At 34.2% G+C, this 17,317-nt stretch overlaps 1 protein-coding gene across 6 annotated transcripts in view; it reads right to left on the reverse strand.

Moving 5' to 3' along the window:
• The window catches only part of LOC6643360, a 32,483-nt gene extending 16,200 nt beyond the window's left edge, over nucleotides 1–16,283 (reverse strand). For all 6 annotated transcript variants that reach the window (XM_047009710.1, XM_023176289.2, XM_047009707.1 and 3 more), the window contains exon 1: nucleotides 16,144–16,283. The gene's annotated coding sequence lies outside the window, so the exon portion shown is untranslated. The remainder of the gene's footprint in view (nucleotides 1–16,143) is intronic.
• Between the last annotated feature and the right edge of the window lie 1,034 nt (nucleotides 16,284–17,317).

Below are 17,317 nucleotides of genomic sequence, written 5' to 3' on the forward strand. Positions count from 1 at the left end.
TCTTCTCTTTAGCTCAATTGGCAGTCCGTCAGTCCAGTTTGTATTTTTGTGTTTGTGTGCGTGTGTATTTGTGTCTCTCCATGTATTTATTATATCTTTGTGTTTTATACACACACTGATGCCGATGCCAACGTCGCCGTCAACGCCTTCACTTCTCGCATATATGTATTTCTATATGTATTCAATTCGTTGTATTAGACAAGAAATTATTCAATCAATAAGCTAATCAATTTTTCAGTTCACCAATTCGAACTAAGAATGCTAAAATTTAAGTCAAGCAGTGTAAGACAAAAAAAAAAGAGAAATGATTCATATTCGAAAGTGAATGCAACAACAATTTGAAGGTCTTTAACCGCCATTAAAAGGCATTTCCGGTCGGTTTTGCATTAATTGCTGTTATTCGCCCGCCCCCCTCATCACATATGTATGTACATATATATGTATGTATGTTTGTATGTATGTACATACATATGTGATTGCACAGAATTTTAGTTCCGTTTGTAGCCGTGTTTGTTTCCATCTTCTTCTTTTAAATTCGTTTTATTCGTCTTCCACATATTTCATGATTTTTAGACACATGTTGTCATCCCAGCGATTGGTTTTTGATTAAGAATTAGCTCATTTTGAGTCGCAGCTTATCAATTAATGATTCAGATTGTAAACTTCAGAGCAATTATGATAAACAAACTTAGAACCTACTACTATATTTTTAGTTTGTTGTGATTGAATTGATAGTGTGAAAACTGTGTTAACCCAGTTTTTTTTTTTGGTTTTGCTTTTGGGATTTTAGTTTATGTTTTTCATAGTTTATTACACATTTAATTATTATATTAAAATGTTAATAAATGAAATACATAAAACCCTTTTTTTGCATCTAAGGCTCACAAATTAAAGTGACCCCCCCTCTTTTAGAGCATTATTCTCAACAGACAACAATAGAGCGACCTACATTTTTTTACGATTTATAGTACTCTGAAAATACTTCAAAAAATTATTATTTATTTTACATATTAAATTTTATTCTGCTTCCGAAAATCGTGTGATTGATTTCGGTAAGAAACATTATAAGATAAGAAACATTTGTTTTAATATTTCGTACACAACCTTATCGTTTTGGTCAATGTCAAAGTGCAAACACATAATCGAATTGAAATAGATTTTGCACTAAGAAAAGAATAAATTCTTATCGCGACAAACGACAAGACAATCCGAAAAATATATAATTCAATAAATATTTCAAAATTAAATCATTGCTCTCAGAGACATTATCTCAGTCGCAAGTGATACGTAAATTAAACATTACCAAATTCATAATTTTCATATATTCTGGATTACTTTCCAAAATGAGAAGAAAAAGTGTCTTTCCACTTGTTGGCCTTTTCCTTGTTCTTGGTTTCCAGCATGTAATCTCAGAATCTCCTCTCCCAAAGGACGATCACGGGGTAAGTGGCCAAGTGAATAGTACAAAGTGAAGTTCAATCTAATTGATAAATCTGTTTACTTAGGAGTGTGGATTCTCCAGTGACGAGAAAGATTTGTGTGCCTTATATTGCTATAGGTCTATGAAACTCGGTCTAGCTTATATTATTGAGTTGAAAGAAAAAATCAAAATACTCGAAGAGAATCATTCGGAGAGGGAAAATAGTCAGCTGAGCAAAGCAGTTGAGAATTTGCAAAGTAAAATTGATCAACAGAATATTCAGATAGCTAATATTAACGATTTTATCATAAACTCAGTCAGGCAGAAAGAGGTGGAAGAGAAAGCCAAATCTCAAACTGAGATAGACAATTATAAGAGACAAGTAGAACAATTGAAAGAGAATTTAGAAAATGTTCAACGTCAAGCAGCAAAAGATAGGGAAGAAAGCTTAGCTGAACAAAAATATTTAAGAAATAAAATTGAACAAATCTTAAAAGACAAGAACACGGAAATAGATGGGGCTAGAAATAGAGAAATTGAGAATCTAAAAGAGAAATTAGCTTCCCAAAAAACCGATTTAGAAAAAGCAGTTAAAGATCTCGAGTCGAAAAACAAGGAATTTGAAGAATATCATACTAAGGAAAAGAATTCCAACAACAAAATTGGAGAGTTAAATTCTAAAATTTCATCCTTACAGAAAAATATTCAGAAAGAAATGGAAGAGAAAGCCAAATCTCAAACTGAGATAGACAATTTTAAGAGAAAAGTCGAACAATTGAAAGAGAATTTAGAAAATGTTCAACGTCAAGCAGCAAAAGATAAGGAGGAGAGCTTAGCTGAACAAACTAATAGAAATAGAGAAATAGAAAACCTAAAAGAAAAAATAGCTACCCAAAAATCAGATTTAGATAAAGCAATTAAAGACCTCGAGTCGAAAAAGAAGGAATCTAAAGAATATCAGACTAGGGAAAATATTTCTAGCAACAAAATTGGAGAATTAAATTCTAAAATTTCATCCTTAAAGAAATCGTTAGAAGAATCTGAAACTCAGTTGACTGATTCGAATCATTTACTTGAAAGACAACTAAACCAATCTGCACAAAACCTAATCGAGTGTCGGGAAAAACTACCAAAACCCAGTTGCAAAGGCCTCTCTTCGGGAATTCATAAAGTTGAAATTCCCGGACTTGATCCAATTTCTGCTCTCTGCGAAGGAGATATAGAAGGTGGTGGGTGGATAGTCATTCATAAACGATTTGATGGCAGCGTAGACTTTAAAAGAACTTGGACCGAGTATCGTGATGGGTTCGGAAATAAGGAGGGAGAATTTTTCATTGGTCTGGAGAATTTGCATCGTATTACCAATTCCAAAACCTATGAACTTTATGTGCAATTGGAATTTCACAATGGAACTTTCCAATTTGCTAGTTATGATCATTTTAAAATTGGCAACGAAAGTACGAAATATAAGTTGGAGTCTTTGGGAGAGTTTAGAGGAACAGCTTATAATTCTATTGAGTACAATTTATATGAAGCATTTTCCAGTTTCGATCAAGATAATGATCAATGGGATGGTAATTGTGCGCAATGGTGTGGAGCCTGGTGGCATAAACATTGCACCCATGCGTAAGTAACCAATTTAATTATACAAGAATGAACAATTGTCAAATAATTTGTTTATTTTAATTAGCGCTCTCAACGGAAAATATTTCAATAGAGAAGTCGATGATTATTCAAGTATGAGCTGGTTGAACTGGATTTCTCTCAAATCTGTCCAGATGCTTATCCGAACAAAATGTTGATAATTAAGCAACAAAGCAAGTAATTTTCAAACATAACTTCTGGACGGATCCAATCTTGAGTGGACAACTTTCGATTTCCGTTTTGTCTCAACACTGACTGTCTGCCTAAAAGAATGTTTACTGTACTTCAAATGTAAACATAATCTAATTTTCTGCAATTTAATATAAAAAAATATAAATAAAAAAATCAATCAAAAAAAATTGCAACATCTTTTTCTTATCTAAATAATATAAAATGCGTTCTATTCAATTTCTCTTACAGTATACAAATATATCCTAATCAAAGAGTGAATCAAACAACCTGACTTACGATTATTCGATCATGCGCAGGTTTGTATACCCTTTCAAGTTCCTATATATATTCCTTGTGATCCTTTGGCAATTGGGCGAAACTTGTCGAAAGAAAAGAAAGAGCATGACGAGGTGAGTTTGTAAAGTTAGTGTGTCTGCCCATCTGCCATTCCGTCTGGATCAACATGCAAACTCTATATCTCGTTAAGGGTATAGTGCTTACAGTTTCAAAATTGACTCCTTGCTTTTTCGCTTCTAATTGTAAGTTTAACCAGGCGGCAATACAAATAGCATAAAATTATGTTTTTATACCCTTGCAGAGGGTATTATAAAATTGGTCAGATGTTTGTAACGCACAGAAGGAGACGTTTCCGACCCCATATATATATATAGTATATAGTATATATATTCTTGATCAGCATGAGAAGCTGAGTCGATATAGCCATGTCCGTCTGTCCGTCCGGTCGTCTTAAGAGCTATCGGGCTGAAATTTTTTTTCTGTGCTTTTTATTTCTGGAGCAGTATGAAACTTATCAGGATCAGATTACTATTTGGAGTATTGCTATGAAATTTACATATGTGATTATATTGCGATTGGGATATCACAGTAAACCTTTCCAATTTGCTAGTTATGATAATTTTAGAATTGGCAACGAAACTGCAAATTGTAAGTTGGAGTTGTTGGAAGAGTTTAAAGAAACATCTGAGAGAAAAAAACAAGAAGCTAACTTCGACTACGCCGAAGTTTAAATACCCTTTCAGTCCTTGGATATAATATTTTTACATGCTCTAAATTCTTTTTCTCTAACTCAATTCATCAATACGTAATTTTGTTCACCTACTTTTTATATACAATAATATGATATAGAGGTACGATCCGGGCGATTTTTATACCATACACCCATAGGGTGAAATGGTATATTAAAGTCGCCAAAATGTATGTAATAGGCAGAAGGAAGCATCTCCGACCCCACAAAGTATATATATTCTTGATCAGGATCAACAACCGAGTCGATCTAGCCATGTCCGTCCGTCCGTATGAACACCTAGATCTCAGAGACTGTAAGAGCTAGAGCCACCAAATTTGGTATGTAGACTCGTGTAGTATGTAGAGTGATCAAGTTTATTTCAAATTTTTGCCACGCCCCTTTCCGCCCCCGCAATTTAAAAAAAGCGTTTATCTCTAAAACTATTCCAGCTAGAGACACCATATTTGGTATGTATATTCGCTTAGTAAATGCACACATTTTGTATGTATAAAAATTGTGCCACGCAAAATGATTATCTCCCGTATTTTTTTACCTTATGCAATCAAATTTGGCACACTTAAATATCTAGCAATATACCAAATTTGAATCGGACAAAAAACAGTCGAGTTATGCATATAAACGTTTTTCCATAAGGCCGGAGTTGGCCGTTGGCTGGTGGGGGCGCTAGGGTGCTCGTATGATTGAGTGAGCGAGATACTAAGATATGCTTTTAAGAAGCATGTGAAAATGCATTTGTTTAATAAAGTTGAAATATTTGCTTTACTGGTGTATGGTATACCTAAGTCGGCGAGACGACTTACTTACTTCATTATACCTGATCTCACGCAGGTGCTAGTTTTTTAGATGGCTGAGTAAAACGGATACGCACCGACGAACACGGCTATATCGACTCAACTTCTCATGCTGATCAAGAATGCGTTCGGAAACGTCTCCTTCTGTGCCTTACAAACATCTGATGAATTTTATAATACACTCAGCAAGGGTATAGAAAGATAAGATAGATAAGAGGTTTTAAAATCCAAAATCCAACCATTTTTTGTATACCCTTGAAAAGCGAATATTAATTTTGTAGGAAGCATCTCCGACGCAAAGTGTTAGTGATGGTCGTAGTTAGCGACGGCTCTCTAGTATTGAATTGTATTGCTTGATAGTGTGAAAACTCTGTCAACCCAGTTTTTGTTTTTTTTTATGTTTTGTTTTTGGGATTTTAGTTTCTGTTTTTCATAGTTTATTACACATTTAATTATTATATTAAAAATGTTGATAATTGAAATACATATAATCTTTTTTTTCCCTAAGGCTCAAAAATTAAATTCTTGACAGACTCTATGTACACATATATATACACATACACACGAGGACAAATAAATAGGTGTGAGCCTCAGGATTTGACAAAATTTTAACTGGGAAACATTATTTAATAAGCTTTCCAAATGTTATGATAGGGTCTTGGAGCAACACCCTGACACCTTGGTATTGACATTGGGTGGAAAAGTAATTCTTCGGGCCTCAATTCTAGTAAAAACTTTTGAGAAGAACCTTAAAAATCAATTATTAACCTTGGTTGCCCTAACTGCACACAATTTTTGGGAAAAATACTGAAAAACAGGGTGCCACACCTGTGTAGAGTCCTGCAGGTAAACAAAGTCGTCTGTCAAAAGTGTGAATATTCACAATACTCAATGTATTGAGTAAAATTTAATAAAATATAGGAGCATAGTTACATATTTTTCAAATTATCACCAGATTTGTTGAAACACCTATTATTCTAGCCAACTGAAAAAGTGTGTAAAAAATTTTTTAAGGATGGTAATTATTACTGGGAAGGACTCATGATACTACCACTGATCATGGGGAATCAGTTTTTTGATCGTAGAACTTGCCACAGTAGCAGTTGTCGAGTCCTGAGGCTCACACCTATTAATTTGTTCATGAGTGTACATATGTACATGCATATGCCCAAAATGAAGAAAGAAAAAAATTTGAATACATAATAAACTGAGATTTTAATACACATATATGTAATTATGATTACCTATACATACATATATGAAATCCAAATGTATACATGAATGTTTGCTTTGGAGATAAGAAACAAGTGTTTCTTATGTTTTCGTGTGAAACTTTATGTGAATCATTCTTTTGAGAAAGATTATCACAGTGAGACGTCTCAATACAAAAATAATAATTTATAAATTTCATATATTTTGGATTACTTTACAAAATGATACTACAAAGTGTTCTTTTACTTAGTGGACTCTTCCTTTGTCTTGGATTTCAGGAAGTAGTCTCAACACCTCCTTCAAGATCTCCTTCTACATATATCAGATGGTCACTGGGTGAGTGCACAAATCAATGGTATAATGTGATGTTCAATCTGATTGATCTATTCATTTATTTAGGATGCACTACATATAACAATGATTTTAAACAAAAAATCAAAAAACTCGAAGAGAGGGATTCCAATAGGGAACTTGAAAATATAGAACTTAGAAAGTTAATGCTTCAAATTACTGATAATAGTCAGCTTAGTAAAGCAATTGAGGATTTACGTAGCATAATTTTGGAACAGAATGTTCACATAGCTAATATTGATAATAATTTTAGAAATCAAATCGAACAAAACGTGACAGTAAAGAAAGTGGAGAAAGGGTCAAAGAAGGCTAGAAATAAACAGTTTCAAATTGCTATGATATTGAAGTTGGAAAATGACAACTTAAAAGAAGATTTAGCGAAACAAAAATAAAATCTAGATCAGGCGATTAAAGACCTCCAATTAGAAAGGAAGACATTTGAAGACTATCAAGTGCTAAGGCTCACACCTATTTTTTTTGTCCATGAGCGTGATCCACACGGACAGACTCACGGACATGGCTATAGGAACTCGTCTCGTCTTACTGATCAAGAATATATACATAGATATACTTTATATAGTCGGAAATGCTTCCTTCTGTCCAAAATTAATATACCCTTTCTGCAAGGGTTTAAAAATCGAGCTAACTTTAAAAAACCCAAATAAAGTTTTACTATTGAATAGATTTACTTTCAGAAAAAAGGTCCGATGCGGTTTGATTTCAACAATCTACAATTTGTTGCACAGTGTAATTCATTCATTTGATGAATTGTGAATTTTTATATATGTATGTTTGGCTTACAATTAAATAAAATCTCATCACATTCTTGTTATTTGTATTGCCAACCAAGCAATGTGTATGTATGTGTGTATGGATGTGTGTATGGATGTGTGTATGGATGTGTGTATGTATGTGTGTATGTATGTAGTTATGTGTGTTCTTTTGATTGTTGACGGCTTTAAACTCGCGCGCCGATGTTTTTCAGTTCACTTTTTTTCTGTTGTTGTTGTTGTTGTTGTCTGATGCCTCTTCCCATTATTCAAGTTGACTTCTTGCTGGTTCGTTGCTTGTTTCCATTGCTGCTGCTGCTGCTGCTGCCACCGATGGTTGGTGCCTTTTTTTTTTTCTTGTTTGACGAGGTTATTGACTTTGAAGCAAAGGCAACGCCATCATCGTCATCGTCTGGAATCTTCTCTTTTCTGCGATCTTTACGTCTGGCCCACTTCTGCAATATGCACAATAATATACACGCCTTTCCAGTTACAGACCTCAACATAGAGGGACCCCCAAGACCTAGACACTAATGATTCGTTGCTCTCCCTCTCTCTTTCTATCTATTTCTTATCTTTATCGCCCTTCAAGTGCAGCAGCAGCAACAAGTTTTGTATGGCTTTTGTTTTTGTCCGTTTAACTTCAATTAAACAAATTTACACATTTTCACACATTCACAACAACAAAAACAACAAATGCCCAAATTTTATTTTAATTTAATAAAGTCATTAGGTTTCGTTTACATTTCTCATCCAATGAATCAAAATCACAAATAATTGCCCAAAAGATTTTTGACCTCAAGGATGTCAGGCACTGGGAGTGAAAGTGAAATTTGATTAAATTCAAATTGCATAAAAGTTATTTATTCAAGACAAACATTGAGCGTAAAATTCTACTTTCTCAACATTTTTGTGACACAAAAGATAGATAGAAAATCATGAAAAACATGATTCAAGTTGAATATTTATGCATTTTTTATAAAACTTTAAAGAATTGTAATGTCAAATGTTAATATACATTTCCATACATTACATTTTAAAAGTGGATTTAAGCGACAAAAGGAAGAAATTCCGACACTTTAAAGTATATGTATTTACATATACACTAATATATACATATGTATATTACTGATCTATCATTAACATCTGAGTTCAACCAGTTTTTTTGTCTTTTTGTTTGTTTAGATTAACTGAAATATAATAATACTCCCAAGTAATTGGGAAAAATGAAATGTTACATTTATTTCTTGATTATTTTATAACAAGTAAATTTTGTCATCCCAGCTTTCATACAATATGTTCAGGTGCGTAACAAGATCTTTCAAAAACTTTATTTTTGTGGATAAAGCTGTGATTCGCTGTGAAAAAACTATATACGAGATATCTATATACAATTTGGAATCGTTCTATGCTCCAATTATCACTTTTGGACAAATTGAAATTAAGACTTTATGGTTTTTTATTTTGTTTGGTTTCGACTTTATTTATTTGTGTCAAAATTAGATAAATTTTTCTTTCAAATTACTTGGTTGTCGGAAAAATCAGAATTAGAGTTCGAAAACTAGAAATCTATTAAATTACCAACTTAATTTTTACAAATTTGTTTTTAAGAATTTGAAATAGTTATTTCCAATAAAATTTGTCTTCTTTCAAGTATTACCACAACAAAACGCATTTAATACAGTCGAGTGTCTCTATAATTTGTAACCCGTTAAATCGAAAATTGCGACAAAAACAAACAAAATTCTATCCTAATTCATAATTTGTACAAATTTCATACATTTTGGTCTCGTCAATAATTCGTAGTCTTTTTCAAAATTAATAAAATATAAAATATAATATCTTATGAAATTTTGTTTTCGTAACCTTTTATAATTCGTATTGCAATTTTTATCGTTAAATTAGTTTATCGATTAAAACATTTTCATTCAACAACTAAAATTTAAGACAGTGTCTTTGATAGTTTTATTAGTTTGGAAAATGAAATAGTATAGTTAAGGAAAAAAAGTGCTAAATTATCGAAAATAACAGACTTTTGTAAAAAATAATTTTATGTTATTAAAAAATTATGCATTTTTTATTCTAATTTAACTTACTGTTGAAGTATAATTTAATATGAAAAACGTTCAATTGAATGTACTTGAATATTTTAAAAAATTAAATTTATTAAGTATACATGATGAAATATAAAAGACTCGTTTGTTAAAATTTTTTCTTTTTTGAACATCGATTAATGGAAATCGCAATAATTTTTAAAACTCTGCGTAAGTCGAAAAAAAAAACTGATCCCCTTGCCATTTCTAATTATCGGGATTCGACTGTAGTATGTAATTAATATATTTCTTTGAAAAAGTCAATTGGGTTTAACAATATTGATCAAAAATAGTTTATTCGCATTTTTTTTTTTATATATGTATTTGATTTTGATTTTTGTGCAAAAAAATATGTGCCTTTAGTTTTCTTTAAATAGAAATCAACTTATCAAATTACACTTTCCCCCCCTCCATTCGACAATATTCTCCTCTCGCTTTTACTTATGATTTATTTAAGTGAATGTTTACTGTAAATGTGTGTAACGGTTGATGTTGTTGTTGCTGTCGTTGTTACTGCTGCTTTTGCTGCTAATTCTGTTTGTGGCTGAGTAAATATTTGCCCAATCTCTCCCCATTCCCCAACTCCCCGCAATCCCATTTCACTCAACTTCCCACCACTCACTATTTCATCCTCAACCGTTTCCATCATTCCTCGGCGAACGAAACGAAATTGGAATAAAATGAAAACCCCTCCCCAAGCCGCTGCTCCCTCCCGCCATGTCAGTTTCGGCCGTCCTACAAGCTGTGTCCACTTGTTTGTTGTTGTACACATTATTATCAAGGATATCGCTAACCAGAGGCAGCGTGAGAGAGGGGGAGAGGATGGTGAAGTTGGTTTAGAATTCAGAGTGTTTGGCTATGCGCGCACTCCAAGGAAATTGTATAAAAAAAGGACACACATAAAACTGTAAACTCTGAACCGAAACGGGGGGGCGCGCGTGTGTGTGTGTGTGTACGTGTGTATAATATTGTCCACGGGTATGGTGTGGAGGGGGAGGTAGAGATAGAAAAGAAGAGCAAGAGGCTTGTGAGTTGTGAAGGCGGAGTGGTGCGGGGGATTTCTGCCATTGGCGTAAAACGAACAGGAAACGAGCATGCAAGGACACATGGGCGAATGGGTAGCATGAGGAAGAGGAGAAAGAGGAATGAAGCGAACAACCGAACCCAAAAAGCAAAAGCAAAACTAAAATTGAAAATGGCAACACGAAAGGGGAAGCAACAACAACAACAACAAGCAAGACAACCAACAACGCAATGACAGTGACAGCGCGCAACGTCGCAGTCAACGCTGACAGAGCTAGTAATAACAACAACAACAACAACAAGAACAGGAGGAGCAAACAAATGAATTTATGCAGTCGTCGTCGTCGTCGTTGCCGTTGCCGTTGTCGTTGGTATTTATGTAACGGTGTTGTTGTAGTTGCAGCAGTCGGCAACAGCAGCAGCATGAGGATTGCAATGGGAAAGGCTCCACAAAAGTGGAAGTGGAAACGAGAGCGACCCATAAATTAGAGTGAGAGACCCAAGCGCGAGAGAGTGAGCACACAGAGTGTGAGTATGGGAGCCCAGCCATCCAGCGAGTGTGAGACAGAGTGTAAGGGAGAGAGAGAAAGAGAAAGACTCCCACCGTATACAAGAGTGGGAAAGAGGAATATGGCAACTGCACCAGAAGCAAAAGCAGCAGCAGCATCGGCAGTAACACCAACAGCAACACCAACAACAGCAACAACAACAACAACACAAACAACAAGGAACATTGACGTATTTGCCATTTGCAACCCAGAGACCCAAACTCGTCTTTTTGCCCGCACACTCCCACACTAGAGAACGTGGCTCTGGGCAACAACAAAACGAACCAAGGCAAAAGTGGAAATGAAGGAGGCAAAGCGAGCCAGAGTGCAGCAGCAGCAGCAGCAGATGGCAATGCTATATCGGCTCTCTGCTGCTGGTGCTGGTGCTGCTGCTGCGGCATCTCCTCCTATCCTGTGGGGCACCACACCAAGTTGGAGCAAGTAGACAAATACTGAATACAGATGATTGTGATGATGATGATGATGATGATGATGGCGATGACGATGAGGGCAGTGAAGGGGGAAGAAAACCTTTCTATCCTTATACTCCTATCGCCTCCTCCGACCCCGACCACCACAGATTGTTAGCTCTCTTTCTCTGTTTCTCTCTCTATCTCTTTCTCCCTTAAAATACAAGCGAAAATGTGTCCCTTGACTCCCTTCATTGTTGTAGTTGTTTTTGCCCGTTGCCTGGGTTAGTTACAAAATTGTTGATAACGCCATGCAATTTCTAGTCATGTTGTCCGACACACACAACGAGAGAGAGAGAGAGAGAGAGAGAGAGGAGTCATCGAGTGAGAGAGATAAAGAGACACTGTGTACAGGTCCTGGACTATGGTCACTAATACTACACTAAAACATATCCCCCAACCCACACCCAAACCTGAGATTAACTATCCTTTTGTCTCCTCCATCTCCTGTCTCCTGTACAAAACTCACAAAAAGGTGAGTTTAATTAGAATGAAGCTAAATAGGTAGATAGCAAAACATTTTCTCTCAAATTTCACAACAGAGAGTTGAGGGGAAAAACTACTGAGTGATTTCATAGAGAAATCTAGTTAGAGCTTTTAAATATCAAATATCAATCTGTCAACATTGGCAAATTTTCGTTCTTTTTTTGGGTCTAAACATCTACTAATTACAATTTGATAATACATGATAGAATATACTTTGAGCCGACAAGAGAAGCAGCAGCTTCTTGCAAAAGGAATTATGTAGTTGGGGATTTTTAACGTACGAGTGGGTCCTGGAGCCATTACCCTGCCCTACGGGGAGTTCATCACCCCAAAGAGTATCACTTTGAATACCATTGTAATGAAGTAACCACCTTCTTCCAGTTCGATCTTTTTGAACCCCACAAATGTCCTGATCCACGACCTAGTCGCCTGCTCATCTCGAACTACAATCTAACCAGCAGACATTTTCGTACTCAAGCTGGTTTCGATACAGGACGCTACGATCGACGACATGTCCACACACATTTCGCTGTGATCTGGCGGGCAAATACATTATTGTTGGCACCCAACCTTAACAGAACTTAAATAAGATTTTTAGATTTATCAATTTATCATGATGGTATGTATTACGAATCTTAAAGCATTTGTTTTTTGATTGCAAAGCTTTCCACATCCTTTTTATATTCTCGAGGGTTTTGTTGAATCCTGGGGCTTCATACAAATTGAGAAGTTACATTCCCAGACTTTTACAAACGCTAAAAACCATTTTATTCGTCGATTATCACTTCTTTAACAAATCAGACATTTACAAGCTGTTAGTTAAGTCAATTAATTGTATGACTTTTATGGTATTTTAAATTGATCGCTTTGTTATCAGCAAATCATTCACCAGGAACTAAATGATTATTTATTTCATGGAGTTTACGTTATGTCAAATGCATTTTAAGGAGCTAGGATTAAAGAATGCGGAATATATTACCAATTTTTTTTTTGTAAGACATATGCATAATTCTTTGTAATGATATGTAAAATACACCTGTTATTATTAACACCAATTTTTTTGTTAACCGAAAATAGCCGACATTATTTTTAAAAGTTTCTATTATTCCTAGGTCGATAACGTAAAACAGAGAAGAAGGTCGCAAATTCACAATTGTGCGACAGCGAGTTAACATTAAAAGAGATCCTGCTGCTAAGCAAGTGTCAGGTGTATATAGGTTTTATATCATTGGGAAATTATTTTCGTCGTCGGTTTTACGAAAAATGTGTCATTTAGTGATTAATATGGACTTTGTCTTGAAGTCAGTGCAAAGACAGGCTTTTTTTTACAATGAATTTATTTTTTTTCCTTAGTAATAAAATGGGTAGAGAGCTCTTAAAAAGATTGTTGAGGTTTTGCTTAGAAAGTGACTATTAACTAATCATTTTAGAAGTTCTTAGCCCCATTTTACTTTCGACTCACTCGCTTACAATGGTCGATTATTTAAAAATTACTTGGATTCCCAGATATATAAATTATCCCCTCTCTTCTTATCTCAGAGTCAATATTTACTTATTGTTTGTTAATGTTTTTTCATTATAATATGGTAAATTAATATAGATTTAAGCTAATAAGATAATTGACAGTAAAATAACAAAATTACATAATTTATCACATTTTTCCCACAATATTATCTTCATCTTTATGATTTACAGGTAACTGACCTATGCATTTATGTAAATATGTATCTATTCCAGTTTGATTATCAGAGTTAAGCAAAAAAAATTATTCATTTAAATTTTGTTTTTATTTGCCACAGATTTTCCCACACTTTTTTTTTTTGTTTGGTTGTGTGTGCTGGCAGCATCTGAGATAATGTCTAGTGGCTTACTCGTCTGTCATCCCCCTCTTGTCCTCGGTTTGTGCCTGTTTAACGTCTCTCGCCATTTCATTTTCTGTCTCTCTTTCTTTCTACCCGCCCCCCTCTGTCTTTTTCTCCTCCTCAGTTGTTGTTGTGTGTCCATTCATTGCACAACTGTACGCAACTGGCGCAGCAAAAAAAAAGCTTTTAAATGCTACGTTGTGTTTGGGTTTCGTTGCGTTGCGTTGTGCGGTGATTTCATTAGACAACAAATACAATTAAAAAGCTTGTTGCACGTAATCTAATATGGACAACCCACAGACGCGTACGCACACACACACACACACAGACACTCAGTGAGAGAAACATATACGCACAGCCATTTAATTATTGCTTAAATCAGATTATCCCAAACAAAGGGCAACACGATAAAGGTGAAAATGTAACAAAACCCACAAACAACAACAAAAGAATAGAATTTTCACTTAAATTTACAGAAATGTTGGGTGAAGAGGGGAAACATGGAATAAAAAATGAGTGTAGATTGATTTTGTACCAGTACTAAAAGTTAAGCCTCTAACTTAATGCAAGAATTGTCTTTTAAAACTTTAGCTTCATCAATTCATCACTAAACAATATCTTAATAAGCCTATTAACTCGATGATAGCGTTTAAGTATTGCAAAAGCAAAGCAAAACGTGGCATGATTTTTTTGAGGACGGGACAGGAGAGGGCGAACAAAAACAATAAGCGGCGCCGACAGAAAGCATAACGAAAGGGAAAATCAAGCGTTTATTTTATTAGTTTTTATCTTAACAACAACCAAATGAAGATAAATCTATTTGTTTACGGACTAAGTACCTAAAATTTGCTATATAGTTAATATATTTCAAACTAAGCTGTAATCACGTTTAAAATGAACTTGACCCATGCCATGGCTTGCTAGGAGCCGTGCTTAGTGTCTCAAAATCGAAAGACATGTAAAAGCAAGCGGTAGCAGCGAACAATTTCACACTCAAAAGACCATACTCATATTAATATTTATTAATTTTTAATTTTTCGCTCCCTCTTACTGTCGAATAGGACTTTTCACCACAGAAGTCAAGTCTGTTACCTTTTGGTTGTATTAGTGAACAATGTTTATACATATAACATAAAACCTATTTTGAAACCGATTTGTCAAAAATTAAGTGGACCAATAAATATTGGTTAGAGCTATTGGTATACTAAATTTGATTGCAATAGTTTCAATATTGCTAGAAAAAATCTTCGCATTCTAAACGACATATCGCGACATGGCTAATATGGTAGATCTATGGTCCTATGATCTTCGAGAATTAAGTTCTTAAACAGGCGGACATAGATACGTAAAACGATTGGACTAGTGACTTTTTAGTGGCGAAAACGCTTTATTTTACCTATTACATACATTTCGACAAGTAAAATATAATATTTTACTTGATTAATGCATGGAATAAATAATGAGTTTATCTATGAGTTCTATGAGTTTAAAATATATATTTCACTATTTGTTATACAGTGGCATCCGGTTGTATCGACCATTTTACGGAAGAAAGGAGCAAAAACGAATTTGATATACAGTCGGGCCTCGATTATCGGTGATGGTCGGGACTAGAAGCATTATCGATAATCGATTTTCACGGTTAATCGATGACAATTTTGAATATACAGTTTTTTTCATATTCTTATTATTTTACAAGTAAACATAAATTTAAGAAGTTTATACACATTTATGCATTAATTAAGTATGTGTACATTAAATTTTGGACTGAAAACATGAGGCAAATAAGTTGAAGTAAATAAAAAAATTCCGCCATCACGGATAATAGAGGTAATCACGGTTAATCGAAGCAAACAATTAAAAACATTGCAAACAAAAAACAATAGACTGATCTCTGGTCAACTGGGTTGCCGGTTAACCGGGTCACGCATAATCGAGGCCCGATTGTATTTTTGTCGGGACGTCGTAATATCCGATTAAATTGTTAAAAATATTGTCGCTAAAAGCGGAGTCATAATACTAAGCGAAGGTCCTTTCTTTAAAGTTTTCTGTGGTTAAAGAACAAGTCATCAAATTTCCGTCGCTATAACCGAAGTCGTGGTAATCAGTTTCTACTGTATTTTGTTAAAAAAAAAAAAGGTTTTAATAAATAATATACTTATGTACACCTTCTATACTACATAATACTACATAAATTAGTTGTAGTTTAGTAGGTATTATATATGTATGTAGGTATTTAATTGATACAACTTACCTCGAACAAATGTTGTGTGTTTTGGTTGGTGTTCAATCAACGGTTTACAACAAACTTAGTCGAGTTTCTTCTTCATAGCTTTGCAATGGCTTTTGCTTCTTTTTGCTGTTGTTGTTGTTGTGGTTGTTAGTGACTTCTCCTGTTGTTGTTGGTGTTCTTGTTGACTTTGTTGTTGATGTTTTTTAATTTTCATAATTAAACGATTAATTTTTTCATCACTATTCTTTTTTTCTTTCTTCTTTTTCTATTTTGCTTTTAGGCTCACTCACTTTTCATTTGAATTTATGATTTCATCTTTGACGGTTTCCCTGCTGCTTTCAGAGTTTGTTGAATTTTAAAGAGGGGCGCGCGGGGGCGGGCCACAAAGAATGATTTTTTATTATTAAAATTGATTATTGAAATTTATGGCTAGCGTCTCGCATTGCTTTTCAAGCTAAAGAAGAAGAACAGGAAAAAGAGAGAGAGAGAATAAACAAAAAAAAAAAATATAAATAAATAAATAAATAATTTGGTATATAGAATTATAATTTAGTGTTTTGTAGTGAAATGAAACAGATTAGCAGACGTCTGACAACAACAACAACAGCAGCAACAACAACGACTATTTGTAGTCTTTAAATATTCCCCAACTGCGACTATTTGTATACTCTTTTTGTAAAAGTTTTCAACTTAACTAAGCATACACATACATACATAGATAAACATTTGCTTTCGAAAATATTCGACATTTCAAGATTCATACTTTTGCCCAGAACTGATGGAACTTTTTGAAATAAGCAAACAACTAAATTTATAGACCTAAAGTCGAAAACATAAAACTGTTAATGGAATTTTAAAAGTTTGACGAAATAAAAGAGAGTTTTTAAATAATTTAAACACAAAGTCAGTCAGAACATTTTGATAATTGAGTTGAAATAGAAGGATTGGATTAAGATTGCTGATCAGAAGAAACGTATAAACACAGTCTATATAAATTTTTCTTAGGGTAGTCCAACATCTCTAACTCAAATTGGTACAACCATTTCTGCAAGGGTATATAGAGAAACGTTTTATATCTAAAGAAATGTGAGTCATTTTTACGAGGAGTACGACGAACGGCGACGTGGCCTGACAGTCGTTTAGCACTTTTCACAAGAGGGCACAACAACAATACGACCATAGGAGATGAAAGGGG

This window comes from Drosophila willistoni (genome assembly GCF_018902025.1).
Source record: "Drosophila willistoni isolate 14030-0811.24 chromosome 2L unlocalized genomic scaffold, UCI_dwil_1.1 Seg168, whole genome shotgun sequence".
In the NCBI taxonomy this organism is placed as follows: Eukaryota; Metazoa; Arthropoda; class Insecta; order Diptera; family Drosophilidae; genus Drosophila; species Drosophila willistoni.